General features: G+C 53.1%; 1 pseudogene; it reads left to right on the top strand.

The window, feature by feature from the left end:
* Positions 1-550: 550 nt before the first annotated feature.
* Positions 551-12,900, top strand: part of LOC119280201 — a 38,933-nt pseudogene continuing 26,583 nt past the window's right edge.

The following is a 12,900-nucleotide window of genomic DNA, read 5'->3' as shown; positions in this document are numbered from 1 at the left end:
AAGAAGCAACCTGTCCGGAGAAGCAGAAGCCCCACTATCTCTCTTAGGGATCTGGAGGTGCAGGTTCGCCTGGAAGCATCAACCTCGCTATTTGTCTTAGGGGTGCACGGGGGCATGGCCATCACCGTAATTGTAATTGTTCACCGGTGTGGTGCTTAAAGGGATGATTGATGCGGTGGTCAGCAGCGACGGTGGGGAGATGTTTTTTTTTTAAGAATGACGGTGGGGAGATGTTGAGGGAAGGGCGGCAAGGCGAGGCGGTGCGCGGTAGTGCCCGCCCGGCCGCGGGTGGTGGAGGCCGGCGTTTGGGGCGGGACATGCTGGGGCGTGCGTGAGAAGGAAGAAGGAACCTAGGAAGAATATGAATAGTGCTGATCTGTTTTGGGCTATTGGATCAAAATCTTGTGGTCTAGATAAATACAAAAGCTGAAAATAAACCCAACAATAATCAGTGTCGCGCGCGCGAATACCAAAATCGGCGGAACCTCCCTCCCCTCCCCATTCCCCACCTCCTCGGCCCGGTCCCCACACGCGGCGCGGCGCGGCGGGCATGGAGGCCGACGACCCGGCGCCGCGCGGCGGGGGTGGGGGCGGGGCCCCGCCCCGCATCCGGCGGCTGGAGGAGTCGGTGGTGAACCGCATCGCCGCGGGGGAGGTGATCCAGCGGCCGTCGGCGGCGGTGAAGGAGCTCGTCGAGAACAGCATCGACGCCGGCGCCTCCACCGTCTCCGTCACCGTCAAGGACGGCGGCCTCAAGCTCATCCAGGTCTCCGACGACGGCCACGGCATCCGGGTACGCTCGCCCGCTCGCTTCCTCCTAAACCCTAAACCCCGGAACCAATTCCCCATCTCCCCAACCCTTGGTGCTGCCGCGGGCGCCTGCTAGTGCGAAAATCCTTCAAATCCGAGCTGTTAATCGTGATTTCTGTTGACTGCGAGCTGTTAATCCTTAGTGCGTACAGGGCCATGTGGGCGAATGATTGGGGAATTTTGGTCTTGGTGATTTTCTACACTGGATCTGTGTCTGTTTGTTCCGACTCAGGCAGTAAAATACTGCATAGGGGCTGCTATGCCATGGGCAAATGAGGGCATTTGAGATTGTTAGTGCTTATTGCCTTTGAGCAGCATTTAGTTGTCTATGATACTACGAACTGGGCTTGTTTTGTGCTATAAAGGGGGCAGGTCTAGGCGCCTGCAGGGTGCCATATGATTACAGTATTGATTGTTGGTATTTGAAGAGTTGGGCATGTTGAGAATACGGAGTATTTCTTAAGCGTCTCATATGTCAAGCATTTGCGCTAGCATTGTTGACCATCACTTTTGTCAGCTAAACTTGGTTTCCTTTCAGTGTGAGGACTTGCCAATATTGTGTGAGAGACATACTACCTCAAAGCTGTCTGCATATGAGGACCTACAGACAATAAAATCCATGGGGTTCAGAGGGGAGGCTTTGGCCAGTATGACTTATGTTGGCCATGTTACGGTGACAACAATAACAGAAGGCCAACTGCATGGCTACAGGTCAGTCCATGAGCAACTTTATTAAATCTTTTTGCTTGACTCTAGGGTCGTTTGTTAATGATTATTATTATCATCATGTTTTCTTGTCAGAGTTTCTTATAGGGATGGAGTAATGGAGAATGACCCGAAGCCCTGTGCTGCGGTTAAAGGAACTCAAGTCATGGTGAGTTTGCAACTTTGCATAGTACTATTGCTCTATGGGCTATGCATTGCGATTTTTACAAGAAAAAAAATCTTAATATGCAGGTTGAAAATTTATTTTACAATATGGTAGCTCGTAGGAAAACACTGCAGAACTCCAGTGATGACTATCCAAAGATAGTGGACTTCATCAGTCGGTTTACGGTCCATCACATCAATGTGAACTTCTCTTGCAGAAAGGTAAATATAGCAGTCTTTTGTGAATTCGTGAGTTTTAAGAAGGTGATATTTGCCTCCTCCTCTGTCACAGCATGGAGTCAATAGAGCAGATGTTCACAGTGGGAACATGTCTTCAAGGCTAGATGCTATTAGGAATGTCTATGGGGCTTCGGTTGTTCGTGATCTGATGGAAATACATGTTTCATATGAGATGCTGTAGATGAAATATTCAAGATGGATGGTTTCATCTCAAATGCAAATTATGTGGCAAAAAAGACTACTATGATTCTTTTCATAAATGGTATACAAATTACAAGGCACTAGAGCCTTTTCCTCTGTAAGTAAATTCTGTTGATTTCATATGCACTAAAAATGTAATGCGATGCCCATGTAGATACACATGTTCAGAACTTCAGATGCTATGTACTCTGATCAGAGTAATCTGGCCGCATCTTGTTCATATATTTTCAATGAACAAGGGATATCTTTTAAAGAATAATTTTGTAATACCAACAATGTTTTAAATGATGCATCCACTGTGATTGAACTGTTATGTATTTTCTGTCAGTGAATTAGTAAAGTATAGTTTCTCTATTATCATGGCTGTGCCTAGTTTGCTTTATCCCATAACTGTCCATATCTCCTCTTCAGATAGACTTGTAGACTGCACTTCTTTGAAAAGGGCTACTGAATTTGTGTAATCTGCAATACTGCCTCAAGCATCCAAACCCTTCATATACTGTCCCTCAATCTTCCACCAGAACACATGGATGTCAATATACATCCAACCAAAAAGGAGGTATTTTGTGGCAAAATTTTGTGCCTGATGTTCAAGCATATCTGAAAATTTTCAATTAGAGCACAAACGATTTCACTGATTCCTTTTTGTCTTGCAGGTTAGCATCTTGAATCAAGGGTGTATTATTGAAAAAAATATTAAAGATGCTATTGAGGAAAAACTGATGAACTGTAATAACACAAGGATATTCCAAACTCAGGTTATTCAATTGTTCAATTTACATTTACACAAACCCAAAGATAGTTTTTTTTTTGTGTCTCATCACAGTTGATATGGTGCGGCAATTGCCAGAGATCAATTGTTAAGTGTTCATATGGTTGCTTCTCTCTATCTTTGGAGACAGTATATCTTCCAAAGCTACTACCAGTTGCATAGTGCATCAATTTTCAAATATACACAAACACTTGCAGAAAGTCATGCTGAAATTCGTGTGTTGTCATTTTCTCAAAACTTGCTCTCTTGGAAAATTGACATTACTAGATGATCCTTGCTGGAATAGTCAAGACTAGATTTAGAGTCAAGTCTCACCTTGTACTCATACTATGGCACGTCTATGGTCAATGGTGTACATTTGCTCCTTCCGAGTAGATTGTTATAATCTTTGGCTCTTTGAATGTTTAAACTTTAAAGTGCAGTATATTACAAAAATCCATCTGGGTTTCTACATTTGGCCAAGCACATCTTGTAGTTTAATAGTTGATGGATGTGCTAGTAGCTAATTTGTAGACGTGCCTGTTTGCGGAAGCAACTTACCCCCGTATTCTCTGGAATAAACAGTCCAACAATTTATGGCATGCGAATATAAACAAATATAATTTGCAGATAAACTTTAGCTATATCAGTTATGAAAGCTATGTGCATGTGTATTTTGCGTTTTGATGTGAACTTTTGCGCACGTCAGTGATGCTTGTTCCATGTGCATTGCAGGCACTAACCTCTAGCGCTTATACTCAAGCTAACACACTAAAGGATATGGGTACCGAGGTCAGCACCCCTACTGGTACGTACGTAGCATATATCATATCCATATTTCAAGCTAAAATGTTTTCTAAGTATACTGCTACAGCACATTAGTTAACTGTGTATTACTATTGAGATATCTAGTAAAGGGCGTGTGAAACCACCACCTCCCGTTCCAGCGAATAATCTTTACTATAATTATATCATGCTGTAGGAGAAAAATCTCAAATGGTTCCTGTGAGCCAAATGGTCAGAACTGATCCATGCGATCCATCTGGAAGGTTGCACACCTATTGGCAAGGTCAATCTTCAAATCTAGAAAAGAAATCTGACCTTGTTTCTGTAAGGTATGATCTTCATTACCAAGTTGACAGCGTTCACCATTTTCTGTATTGTTTATGCTGTCTGATTTGTTCATCTGTTTGTGATCACTGAATATTTTCTGCATGCCCATCAAATTGTGCATTGAATACCTGTTGTTTGCCTTTCCTCATGTTTGGCTTTAATGATTCATGCTGTTTACATGCTACAAGTCTATAACTCTAGTTAAGTTGTGAGTGCTGGACGTTTTTCTACATTGGTTGCCAATTCACGAGTTCTATTTGAAGAAGGGAGTACAGTGGTTCAATAATTTTTTTACTGTGGCTGATTCTTTTTCTTCTATTTGTATATGGTTCCCCAAGAAATGTTGTAAGATCAAGGAGAAATCCAAAAGATGCTGGTGATTTTTCCAGTCGCCATGAGCTTCTTACAGAAATAGATCCTAACTTACATCCCAGTAAGCTCATCTTAACCTGTGGTGTCTGAATCTGTCTCCATTTTGGTAGACTGATGATTTATGTATTTCTGCTAGGCCTTTTCGATATTTTTAAGAATTGCACACATATGTTGGAGTTGCCAATGAAGTTTTAGCTTTGATACAGCACAATGCCCTCTTATACCTTGTCAACGTGGTAAATGTAAGGTAAACTCTATACATTGGATGACTAGTCTTACTCTTCTATGCCCATACCTGTACATCTCTTATGTAAGCTAGATTTTTTTTCTTTCTAATATCTGACATATTTCTTTGAAGGTAATCGGTACCCCAATTACATGTACATATATGCAAATGCATGCGCGCACAAACAATATTGCTTGGACACACCACCATCAAGCTGCTACCCATTCATATCACATACAGTTGAACGCCTCCAACTACTAAATAATAGGCACCTTGTCGGGGGATGACCCCCGGGTAGGCTCAGGGATACAAGACGACATTTTAAAACATCGGGCAAGCTGGGCGCCCTCATGGCCGGCTGGGCGTAGTCGGCAGCTGGCTGGGTCAGCGCCCGTCCTATCCATCCGTCCCAACAACAGGGCGAGGCGACCCCCACGTCATGGAGAGCGTGCTACAGTGCCGTCGGTACCGCTGACCGAGGTGACCAACTCCCGGATGGCCCGACACTTTAGACGCATCGCGTCAACCACTTCGTGACGCCACGGCCTACGCGCCACAGTGACAAGCAGCCGGCGGGCCACACGGCCAATAGTACCTCGCAGCCGGCGGGCCCCACCGGTAGCCAGAGACGCCGGCAGCCGGGGCCCGCCCCTCTCTCAGATATTTTGTAACCTGGGAGGCCCAAGTATAAGACCTCCTAGGAGCCCCCCTAGGAAGGGGTCGGCTCATTCTTACCACCACACTCGCACCCACGAGGCAGAGAGCAGAGCTAGAGCCCTCTCCTTCCTCCACCCAAACAGTTCCAGGGGCAACTATGTATTCCTTGTGATCTCCATAGTGATCCTTGCAGGACTAGGGGTATTACCTCCCTCGAAGGGCCTTGAACCTGAGTACATCTCTGTGTTTGCAATGCTCGTGCCTAATCTCGCATCCGAACGCCACCGACACTCATCGGCCCCAACCACCCTCGATAAGCCATTCCATGGCATCTGCCGTGAGAACACCACAATAGTTGGCGCCTACCGTGGGTCCTGACACGGCGCCGGTCGTAGTCATGTTTCGGACAAGACCCTTCACTCCCTCCGGCGAGTGCACCGCGCATGACCTAGTCAGCAGGCTTGGTGCGTTCGACGGTGCTGGCGACGATGCAGTGCGCTTCATAGATGCTGCCTCCCCCTCAAGCAGCTCCATCATCCCGTGTGGCGAGCTCCGCGTCTATGTTCCTCTCGTCCCAGACGAGTACCCTAGCGGGGTGCTCACCTTCGCCGACCCGTCGCTCCCCGGCGTCTCTGGCGACGTCATGGATCTCTGCACTCAGGTGGAGGGCTGACCACCTGCTCTAGCCACAACACCGACTTCAGCAAGGACCTAGGCGCAGCGACCGCGACCCGTGCCAACCGGGTGAACCCGCTGCACGCGGCGGTTCAAAACCTGCGCACACCCATCGTGCCCAACGCCGACCCCGCTGCTGCCGCGACAGAGCTCGAGGAGGCACACGTGGCCTGCTCGACGGGGCCACGGAGCTTGCCGCCATGCATCGCCGTATGGAGTCCGCGCGGCGCAAGTACACCACCACCCATGGCTTCAATTCGGCTTCTGACGGGCGCAGCCGGCTCGGGGAGGTGCAGCGTCGCGGCGGGGCCCTCGGCCAGATGCTGGACATGAACCGGCCCACCTACAACACCCCTGTCATCCGTGGCCAAACTAGGAAGGCCTGGAGGGCGAAGGGCTGCAACAGCAGCACATCCTCGACCTCATTGCTGTTGTGGACCAGCAACATGCACAATGGGATCCGCTCCAGCCGTTTGCCTTCGGCTCGGGATCCCCTCGCCTTGGATGGACAACCGACAACCGATCGGGGGTCCTAGGCCCACGCAACAAACATCTTCCCTGCACGACAGCAGCCATGGGAGCCGGTTACAGGGCAGTCGGGGTAGACACAACTGCGACCAAGCGACTGTCAATAGCCGGGTGGACGCGCCGGCTGGTGGGGCTTGCCACTAGCCAGCCCGGCAACCCACGCCCGCGCGGCGGGACCGACCGGCCTTCGTGGGGCCGGTTGCGCGCCCTGCGGTCACCGACCGATTGGGGCCTCGCGCACCCCATGATGAGCATGATGCCCGCTACGCATTGAGCGGTTGGGGCGCTCCCTCGCCCTAAAGAAGGAAAGCACTATCTGTCTGGCCTGCTTCGGGCCGCACATCCGCAAGGGACCTTTTCCAAAGGGTTTCACGCTAGCTTGAGACACCCCCAAGTACAACGGGTTCACCAAGCCGGATGATTGGCTGACCGACTACACCACAGGCGTCGGCATTGCCGGCGGCAACAAGCGCGTGGCAGTGCGCTACGCACCCCTCATGTTGCTTGGCTCGGTTCGGGCGTGGCTGAACAGCCTGCCGCCAACAACATCAACCCCAGGCTCGACTTTGAGGAGGTGTTCGTGCGCAACTTCACCGGCATGTACAAGTGCCCCGGTCACCCCAGCTAGCTCTCTTAATGTCCAGGAGAAGGACGAGTCCCTCCGCGACTATCTCACGCAGTGGACGGAGCTACACAACTCCCTCTAGGGGGTCCACGAGGTACATGCGATCCAGTACTTCACCGAGGGGTGCCGAGAGGTATGCTCAAACACAAGCTCATGCGCTCGGAGACGGCGACCATGGCGGATCTCATGGCCATGGAGGACAAGTACGCTACCACTGACTCCGTGATGCTAGTGCAGATCCGGCTTGACGTAGCCGGCAAGGCTATCCACGACCAGCCGGCTAAGCCCTGACCGGCTGGAGACGGCGGCTCCGGCTCCTCGAGGTGGCAACAGAACGACAACAGCAAGCGGAAGGGCGAGCAGTCAAAAAACCGCTACAACAGCCATCAAGTCGCAACGTCGAGGAGGAGCAATCGGTCGAATAGGCCGGTAGCCGGCGCCAGCGAACCGGCGGGAAGCAGCGGCAGCCCAAGCTCACTTTCAAGCAGATGCTCGATGCGCCATGCAAACACCACAACGGTGCGAAGCCGTCCACCCACACCACTTGCCAGTGCAGTTGGACCTTCCGCCTTCGCAGCCGGCAACGACGGCGTCCACGACGAGTACGGTGGCGTACTTGTCTAGCCGGATGTCGTGGGCACCCGCCTCGACAGCAAATAGGAAGCGAACTCATCGGCTTCCTCCATGAGAATCGAGATATCTTTGCATGGTCCCCCAAAGACATGCCAGGTGTCCCGAGGGAGTTCGCCGAGTACCACCTCGACGTCCTGCCGGATGCCAAGCCGGTCCGGCAACCGCTCCGCCGCTTTTCCGAGGAGAAGCGAAGAACCATTGATGAAGAAATCGCCTGGCTGCGCGCAGCCGGCTTCATCATGGAAGTGTTTCACGCAGAGTGGCTGGCCAACCCAGTCCTGGTGCTGAAGAATGGGACTTAGCGCATGTGTATTGACTACACCAGCCTGAACAAGGCCTACCCCAAGGATCCTTTTGCTCTGCCCTGTACCGATCAAGTCATCGATTCCACGGCTGGCTGTGAGCTCCTGTCTTTTCTGGACGCCTACTCAGGCTACCACCAGATAAAGCTGAGCCCGACCGACCAGCTCAAGACATCCTTCATCACCTCGTTCGGGGTGTATTGCTACATCACCATGTCTTTTGGCCTGAAGAATGCATGCGCCACTTTCCAGCGCTGCATGCAGAAGTGCCTTCTCTCGCAGATCGGCCGCAACATGCACATGTACGTCGACGGCATCGTGGTCAAGACCAAGCAACACCTCACCCTCTTGGACAATCTCAATGAGACGTTCCCTCTTGGACAATCTCAATGAGACGTTCGTGAATCTGCACAAGTTCCAGATCAAGCTGAACCCGGAGAAGTGCGTGTTCGGCGTGCCAGCCGGCCAACTCCTCGATTTCCTTGTTGCGGAGCACGGGATCGAGGCCAATCCCGAGAAGATCAAGGCCATCTAGCGGATGCACAAGCCGGCTTGCCTGGGAGACGTCCAGAAGTTCATCGGCTGCCTGGTGTCCCTCAGTCGGTTCGTCAACCGGCTGGGGGAGAGGGCCCTGCCCCTGTACCAGCTGATAAAGAAGACAACCGAGTTCGAATGGATGCCGCAGGCGGACGTGGCCTTCCGCGACCTCAAGCGCATGCTCTCCACCACACCCATCTTGGCCGCGCCGGCTGAGAAGGAACCCATGCTAATGTACATCGCCGCCACCACTCGCGTGGTCAGTGTGGTGTTGGTGGTGGAGCGCCTTGAGGAGGGCAAGGTGCAGCCGATCCAGCGGCATGTGTACTATCCGAGCGAGGTGCTCTCCATCTCCAAGCAGAACTACCCCCACTACTAGAAGATGTGCTATGACGTGTACCTGACAGCTAAGAAGCTGAAGCGGTAATTCCAGGAGCACTCCATCACAGTGGTGAGCACGTCCCCCTTCTCAAAGATCATCGACAACCGGGCTACCACCGGCCGGGTTGCCAAGTGGGTCATCGAGCTGGCTGCCTACACCATCCTCTACGAGCCCTGGATGGCTATCAAGGTGCAGGCGTTGGCAGATTTCCTCGTCGATTGGGCGGAAACCCAGTACCTTCCGCCGCCTCCCGACTCCATGCATTGGCGGATGCATTTTGACGGCTCGAAGATGCGCTTCGGCTTGGGTGTTGGCATCGTCCTCTCCTGCCCCAAGGGTGACTGGCTGAGGTACGCGCTGCAGATCTACTTCGCCACGTCTAACAATGTGGCGGAGCACGAGGCCCTCGTCCACGGCCTCCGGCATATGCCAAGGGACTGGCATCCGGCGCATTCTCTGCTTTGGGGATTATGACCTGGTGGTGCAGCAGGCCTCCTACGAGTGGGACACCAACATGGCCAGCCACTGTTTTCTGGCCCAACAGATTTGCGGCGGTTTCAAGGGCTGCGAGTTCCATCACGTCCCTCGAGTTGACGACGAGGCGGCAGACACGCTGGCCAAGATCAGCTCCACCCGGCAGGCCATCCCAGCCGGCGTCTCCCTCGAGCATCTGCACAAGCCTTCCATGAAGCCCTCCCCCGGACTCCGAATCCATCTTCGGCCCGGCAGACTCGAGGGCTGTTGGCTCCAACCCCGTGGCTGCTGTCTCGGTGCTCCCGGGGGTTGCCGGCTCCGGCCCAGGGGCTCTTGGCCCTGCCGGCCCCGTCGAGGCGGCCATCCTGATGGTAGAGGCGCCCTCTTGGGCGCAGCCAATCCTCGCTTACCTCGTGAGTGGTGAGCTTCCCTCATACGAGGTCGTGACCCGGCAGATCCAACGTCGCGCTCCAGCCTACACTATCATCAACCGTGAGTTCGTCAAACGCAACATGCCTGGCGTGTTCCAGCGCTACGTCGAGCATAACAAGGGGCGCCGGCTCCTGGAAGACATCCACCAGGGGGAATGTGGCCACCACGCTTCCTCAGGAGCCATCGTGACCAAGGCTTTCCACCACGACTTCTACTGGCTAACTGCTCTGGAGAATGCCAAACAGCTGGCCCTCAAGTGCAACGGCTGCCAGCGCTTCAGCATGCGGAGCCACCAGCCAGCTCCGGCTCTCAAGACCATCCCCATCACGTGGCCCTTTGCCGTCTAGGGCCTCGACATGGTGGGTCCATTCAAGACCGCTCGAGGCGGCATGACGCACCTGTTGGTCGCCGTCGACAAGTTCACCAAGTGGGTCGAGGCCAAGCTGATCAAAAAAACTCGACGACCCCACGACAGTCATGCTCATCAAAGACATCCCTCTCCGCTGTGGCATCCCCCACAACATCATCATAGAAAATGGCACCAACTTTGCCAAGGGCTATCTCGCTTGCTTCTGCGCCGACCATGGCTGGACCTAGCATCCGTTGCGCACCCACAATCGAATGGCCAGGCGGAAAGGGCAAATGGCCGATCCTAGCAAAAACGTACCGTATGCGCCGGGAAGTTCCGGCAGGCGGGCTCCTTGCCCCAGAACTAGTCGTCCACCTTGTGCTTGGCGTTGGTGATTTTATTAATGCGGTGGGCGATCTGGGCCAGCTGTAGCTGTAAGGTTGACGACCGGGAGCTGGCAGGGATCACGTTGGCCGCTCTAGTTGCAGATTCGGTGTGGCCGGCGTTGTAGAGGCTGCACCCGGTGACCGATGAATGTTGCAATAAAATCCGTCAGGACGATGTGCTCCTGGTCCAGCATCTGCTTCTATGCTTCAACCGCTTGCAGATGGCGTTTACCACCTGATTCGTCTGCTTCGGATCGTGGCCCCAGTTCTACCTCGCAACCGGTGGGGCCTTGTCGAAGAAGGGCAGGTTGATGCCCTCGGCGGCCGGGTCGACATTCTTCACGTAGAAAAAAGTTCGCTGCCATTTCTTGGCCAACTTGACTAGGGGCAGCTTCAGGAAGCCGCCAGCCGGCCGAACGTAGATGAAGGCTGCCCCGCAGGCGGTTATCACGCCGCCAACCGTCCGAGCGGGAGGAAGAACAGCCGGCCCCAAAGGTTCGTTGACAGCAAGACGCCAAGGTACCGCTCATAGAAGACCACGAATGCGGCGAGCTGCAGGATGGAGTTAGCGCTGAGGTGATGCGGCTGCAACCCGAAGAAGGTGAGGAAGCGCCGGAAGAAGGGTCTCGTGGGGAGGCCGAAGCCGCGGGAGAAGTGTGTGGCGAACACCACGTGCTCGCCTTCCCGTGGCTCTGGAACGATCTCGCTCCCGGCGGCGTGGGCGGCCACCCTCTCTGCCGGTGGGATCTTTCGCGCCTGGCGTAACTACTGGATGTCGTCCTCGGTGACCACCAAGCCTTCTACCATGAGCCTTTCGGTCCCGCCATGTCCGTATGGGGCAGGGACACCGGCGCGGATGCGGATCGAAGGCGCGGGGGAGACCTCTGAAGTTACCCAGTGGGACGCGTGTGCACGACGGAACGGCGACGGGGCCGAGTGGCGTGGCGATGAAGCTCTGCGGGCGTGCACAAGGAAGAAGACGAAGCGAGGGGGTTAGAGCGTGTTGTAGCAGAGTGGAGAGTGCCTCGGCCGCTCCCCCTCCCCCTCCATTTAAAACCTGAGGGGGACATGGGGTAGTGGGATCGTTTGCACCCAATATCCCCACTACCCTACGATACACGGGTGCATTAATGCACGGCAGAAGCGTAACCTTTGGGGTTGGCCACAATGGATCCAACGCAAGGGCCAAGGTTGCGGCATGGTGGGCGTGGCCTGCGGCGGCGTCCTGTCACGTGTGGCCTGGCAGGGCTAGGCCCTTCGCTAGGCTGCACGTGGCACACCACTGGCTTGCGGCGTGCGCTGGTCGTCACGTCGGCTGGGCGTTCACCGGCTAGGCTGCTAGCTTCAGGCTGACGCGGGCTAGCGGCGTGCCACGTGCAGCCTAGCGACGCGTGTTCGTGGCGCTTGGCCGACCTTTGGCTGGGAAGCTGTCGCCAGCTAGGCCAGCTGAAAGTGCTAGTTATCGACTAGAGGGGGGGTGAATAGGCGATTTTTATGGAAGTCTTCAAAACTTGGAAGTTTCGAAGACAAACAATAGAAATAACCTAATTGATATGCAGCGGAAGATAGACTACAACAAGCAAGCCATAGTCAAGTATGCAATAGCGTTATCATACGAAGACTAATAGCAGCTAGGTAGTAGGATCAGGATGGAAGATAGTATGAAGCCAATCAACAATAGTAGTCAAGCAATGAAGTCAATCAGATAAGACAGATAAGCAATGACTTCAAGAAGACAAACTCAAAGTAAAGGAGGGAAGAGATAGAACTAGTCACTTGTTGAAGACACAGGATTTGTTGGATCAGTTCCAGTTGCTGTGACAACTGTACGTCTGGTTAGGGAGGCTGAGATTCAACTCAGAAGACCGTGTCTTCACCTTATTCCCCTTGAGCTAAGGACACCCAGTCCTCGCCCAATCACTCTGGTAAGTCTTCAAGGTAGACTTCCGAACCTTTACAGACTCCGTTCACCCGGCAATCCACAATGACTCTTGGATGCTCAGAACGAGACGCCTAACCGGCTGGAGGATACACAGTCCTCAAGTGTAATAAGTCTTCAGGTCACACAGACAGAAAGACTTCAGTGATGCCTAACACTCTTTGGCTCTGGGTGTTTGGGCTTTGTCCTCGCAAGGATTTCTCTCAAATGCTTCGAGGTGGATTGCTCTCAAACGACGAAAGCCGTATACTAACTCTGAGCAGCCACCAATTTATGGTGTAGGGGGTGGGCTATTTATAGCCACAAGGCAACCCGACCTGATTTGTCCAAAATGACCCTGGGTCACTAAGGATCTGACACGTGTTCCAACGGTCAGATTTCAAACACACACGGCAACT

Source organism: Triticum dicoccoides, chromosome 3B, assembly GCF_002162155.2.
Source record: "Triticum dicoccoides isolate Atlit2015 ecotype Zavitan chromosome 3B, WEW_v2.0, whole genome shotgun sequence".
In the NCBI taxonomy this organism is placed as follows: Eukaryota; Viridiplantae; Streptophyta; class Magnoliopsida; order Poales; family Poaceae; genus Triticum; species Triticum dicoccoides.
The sequence above is the reverse complement of the archived record's forward strand: the minus strand, read 5'-3'. Positions and strand labels throughout refer to the sequence as shown.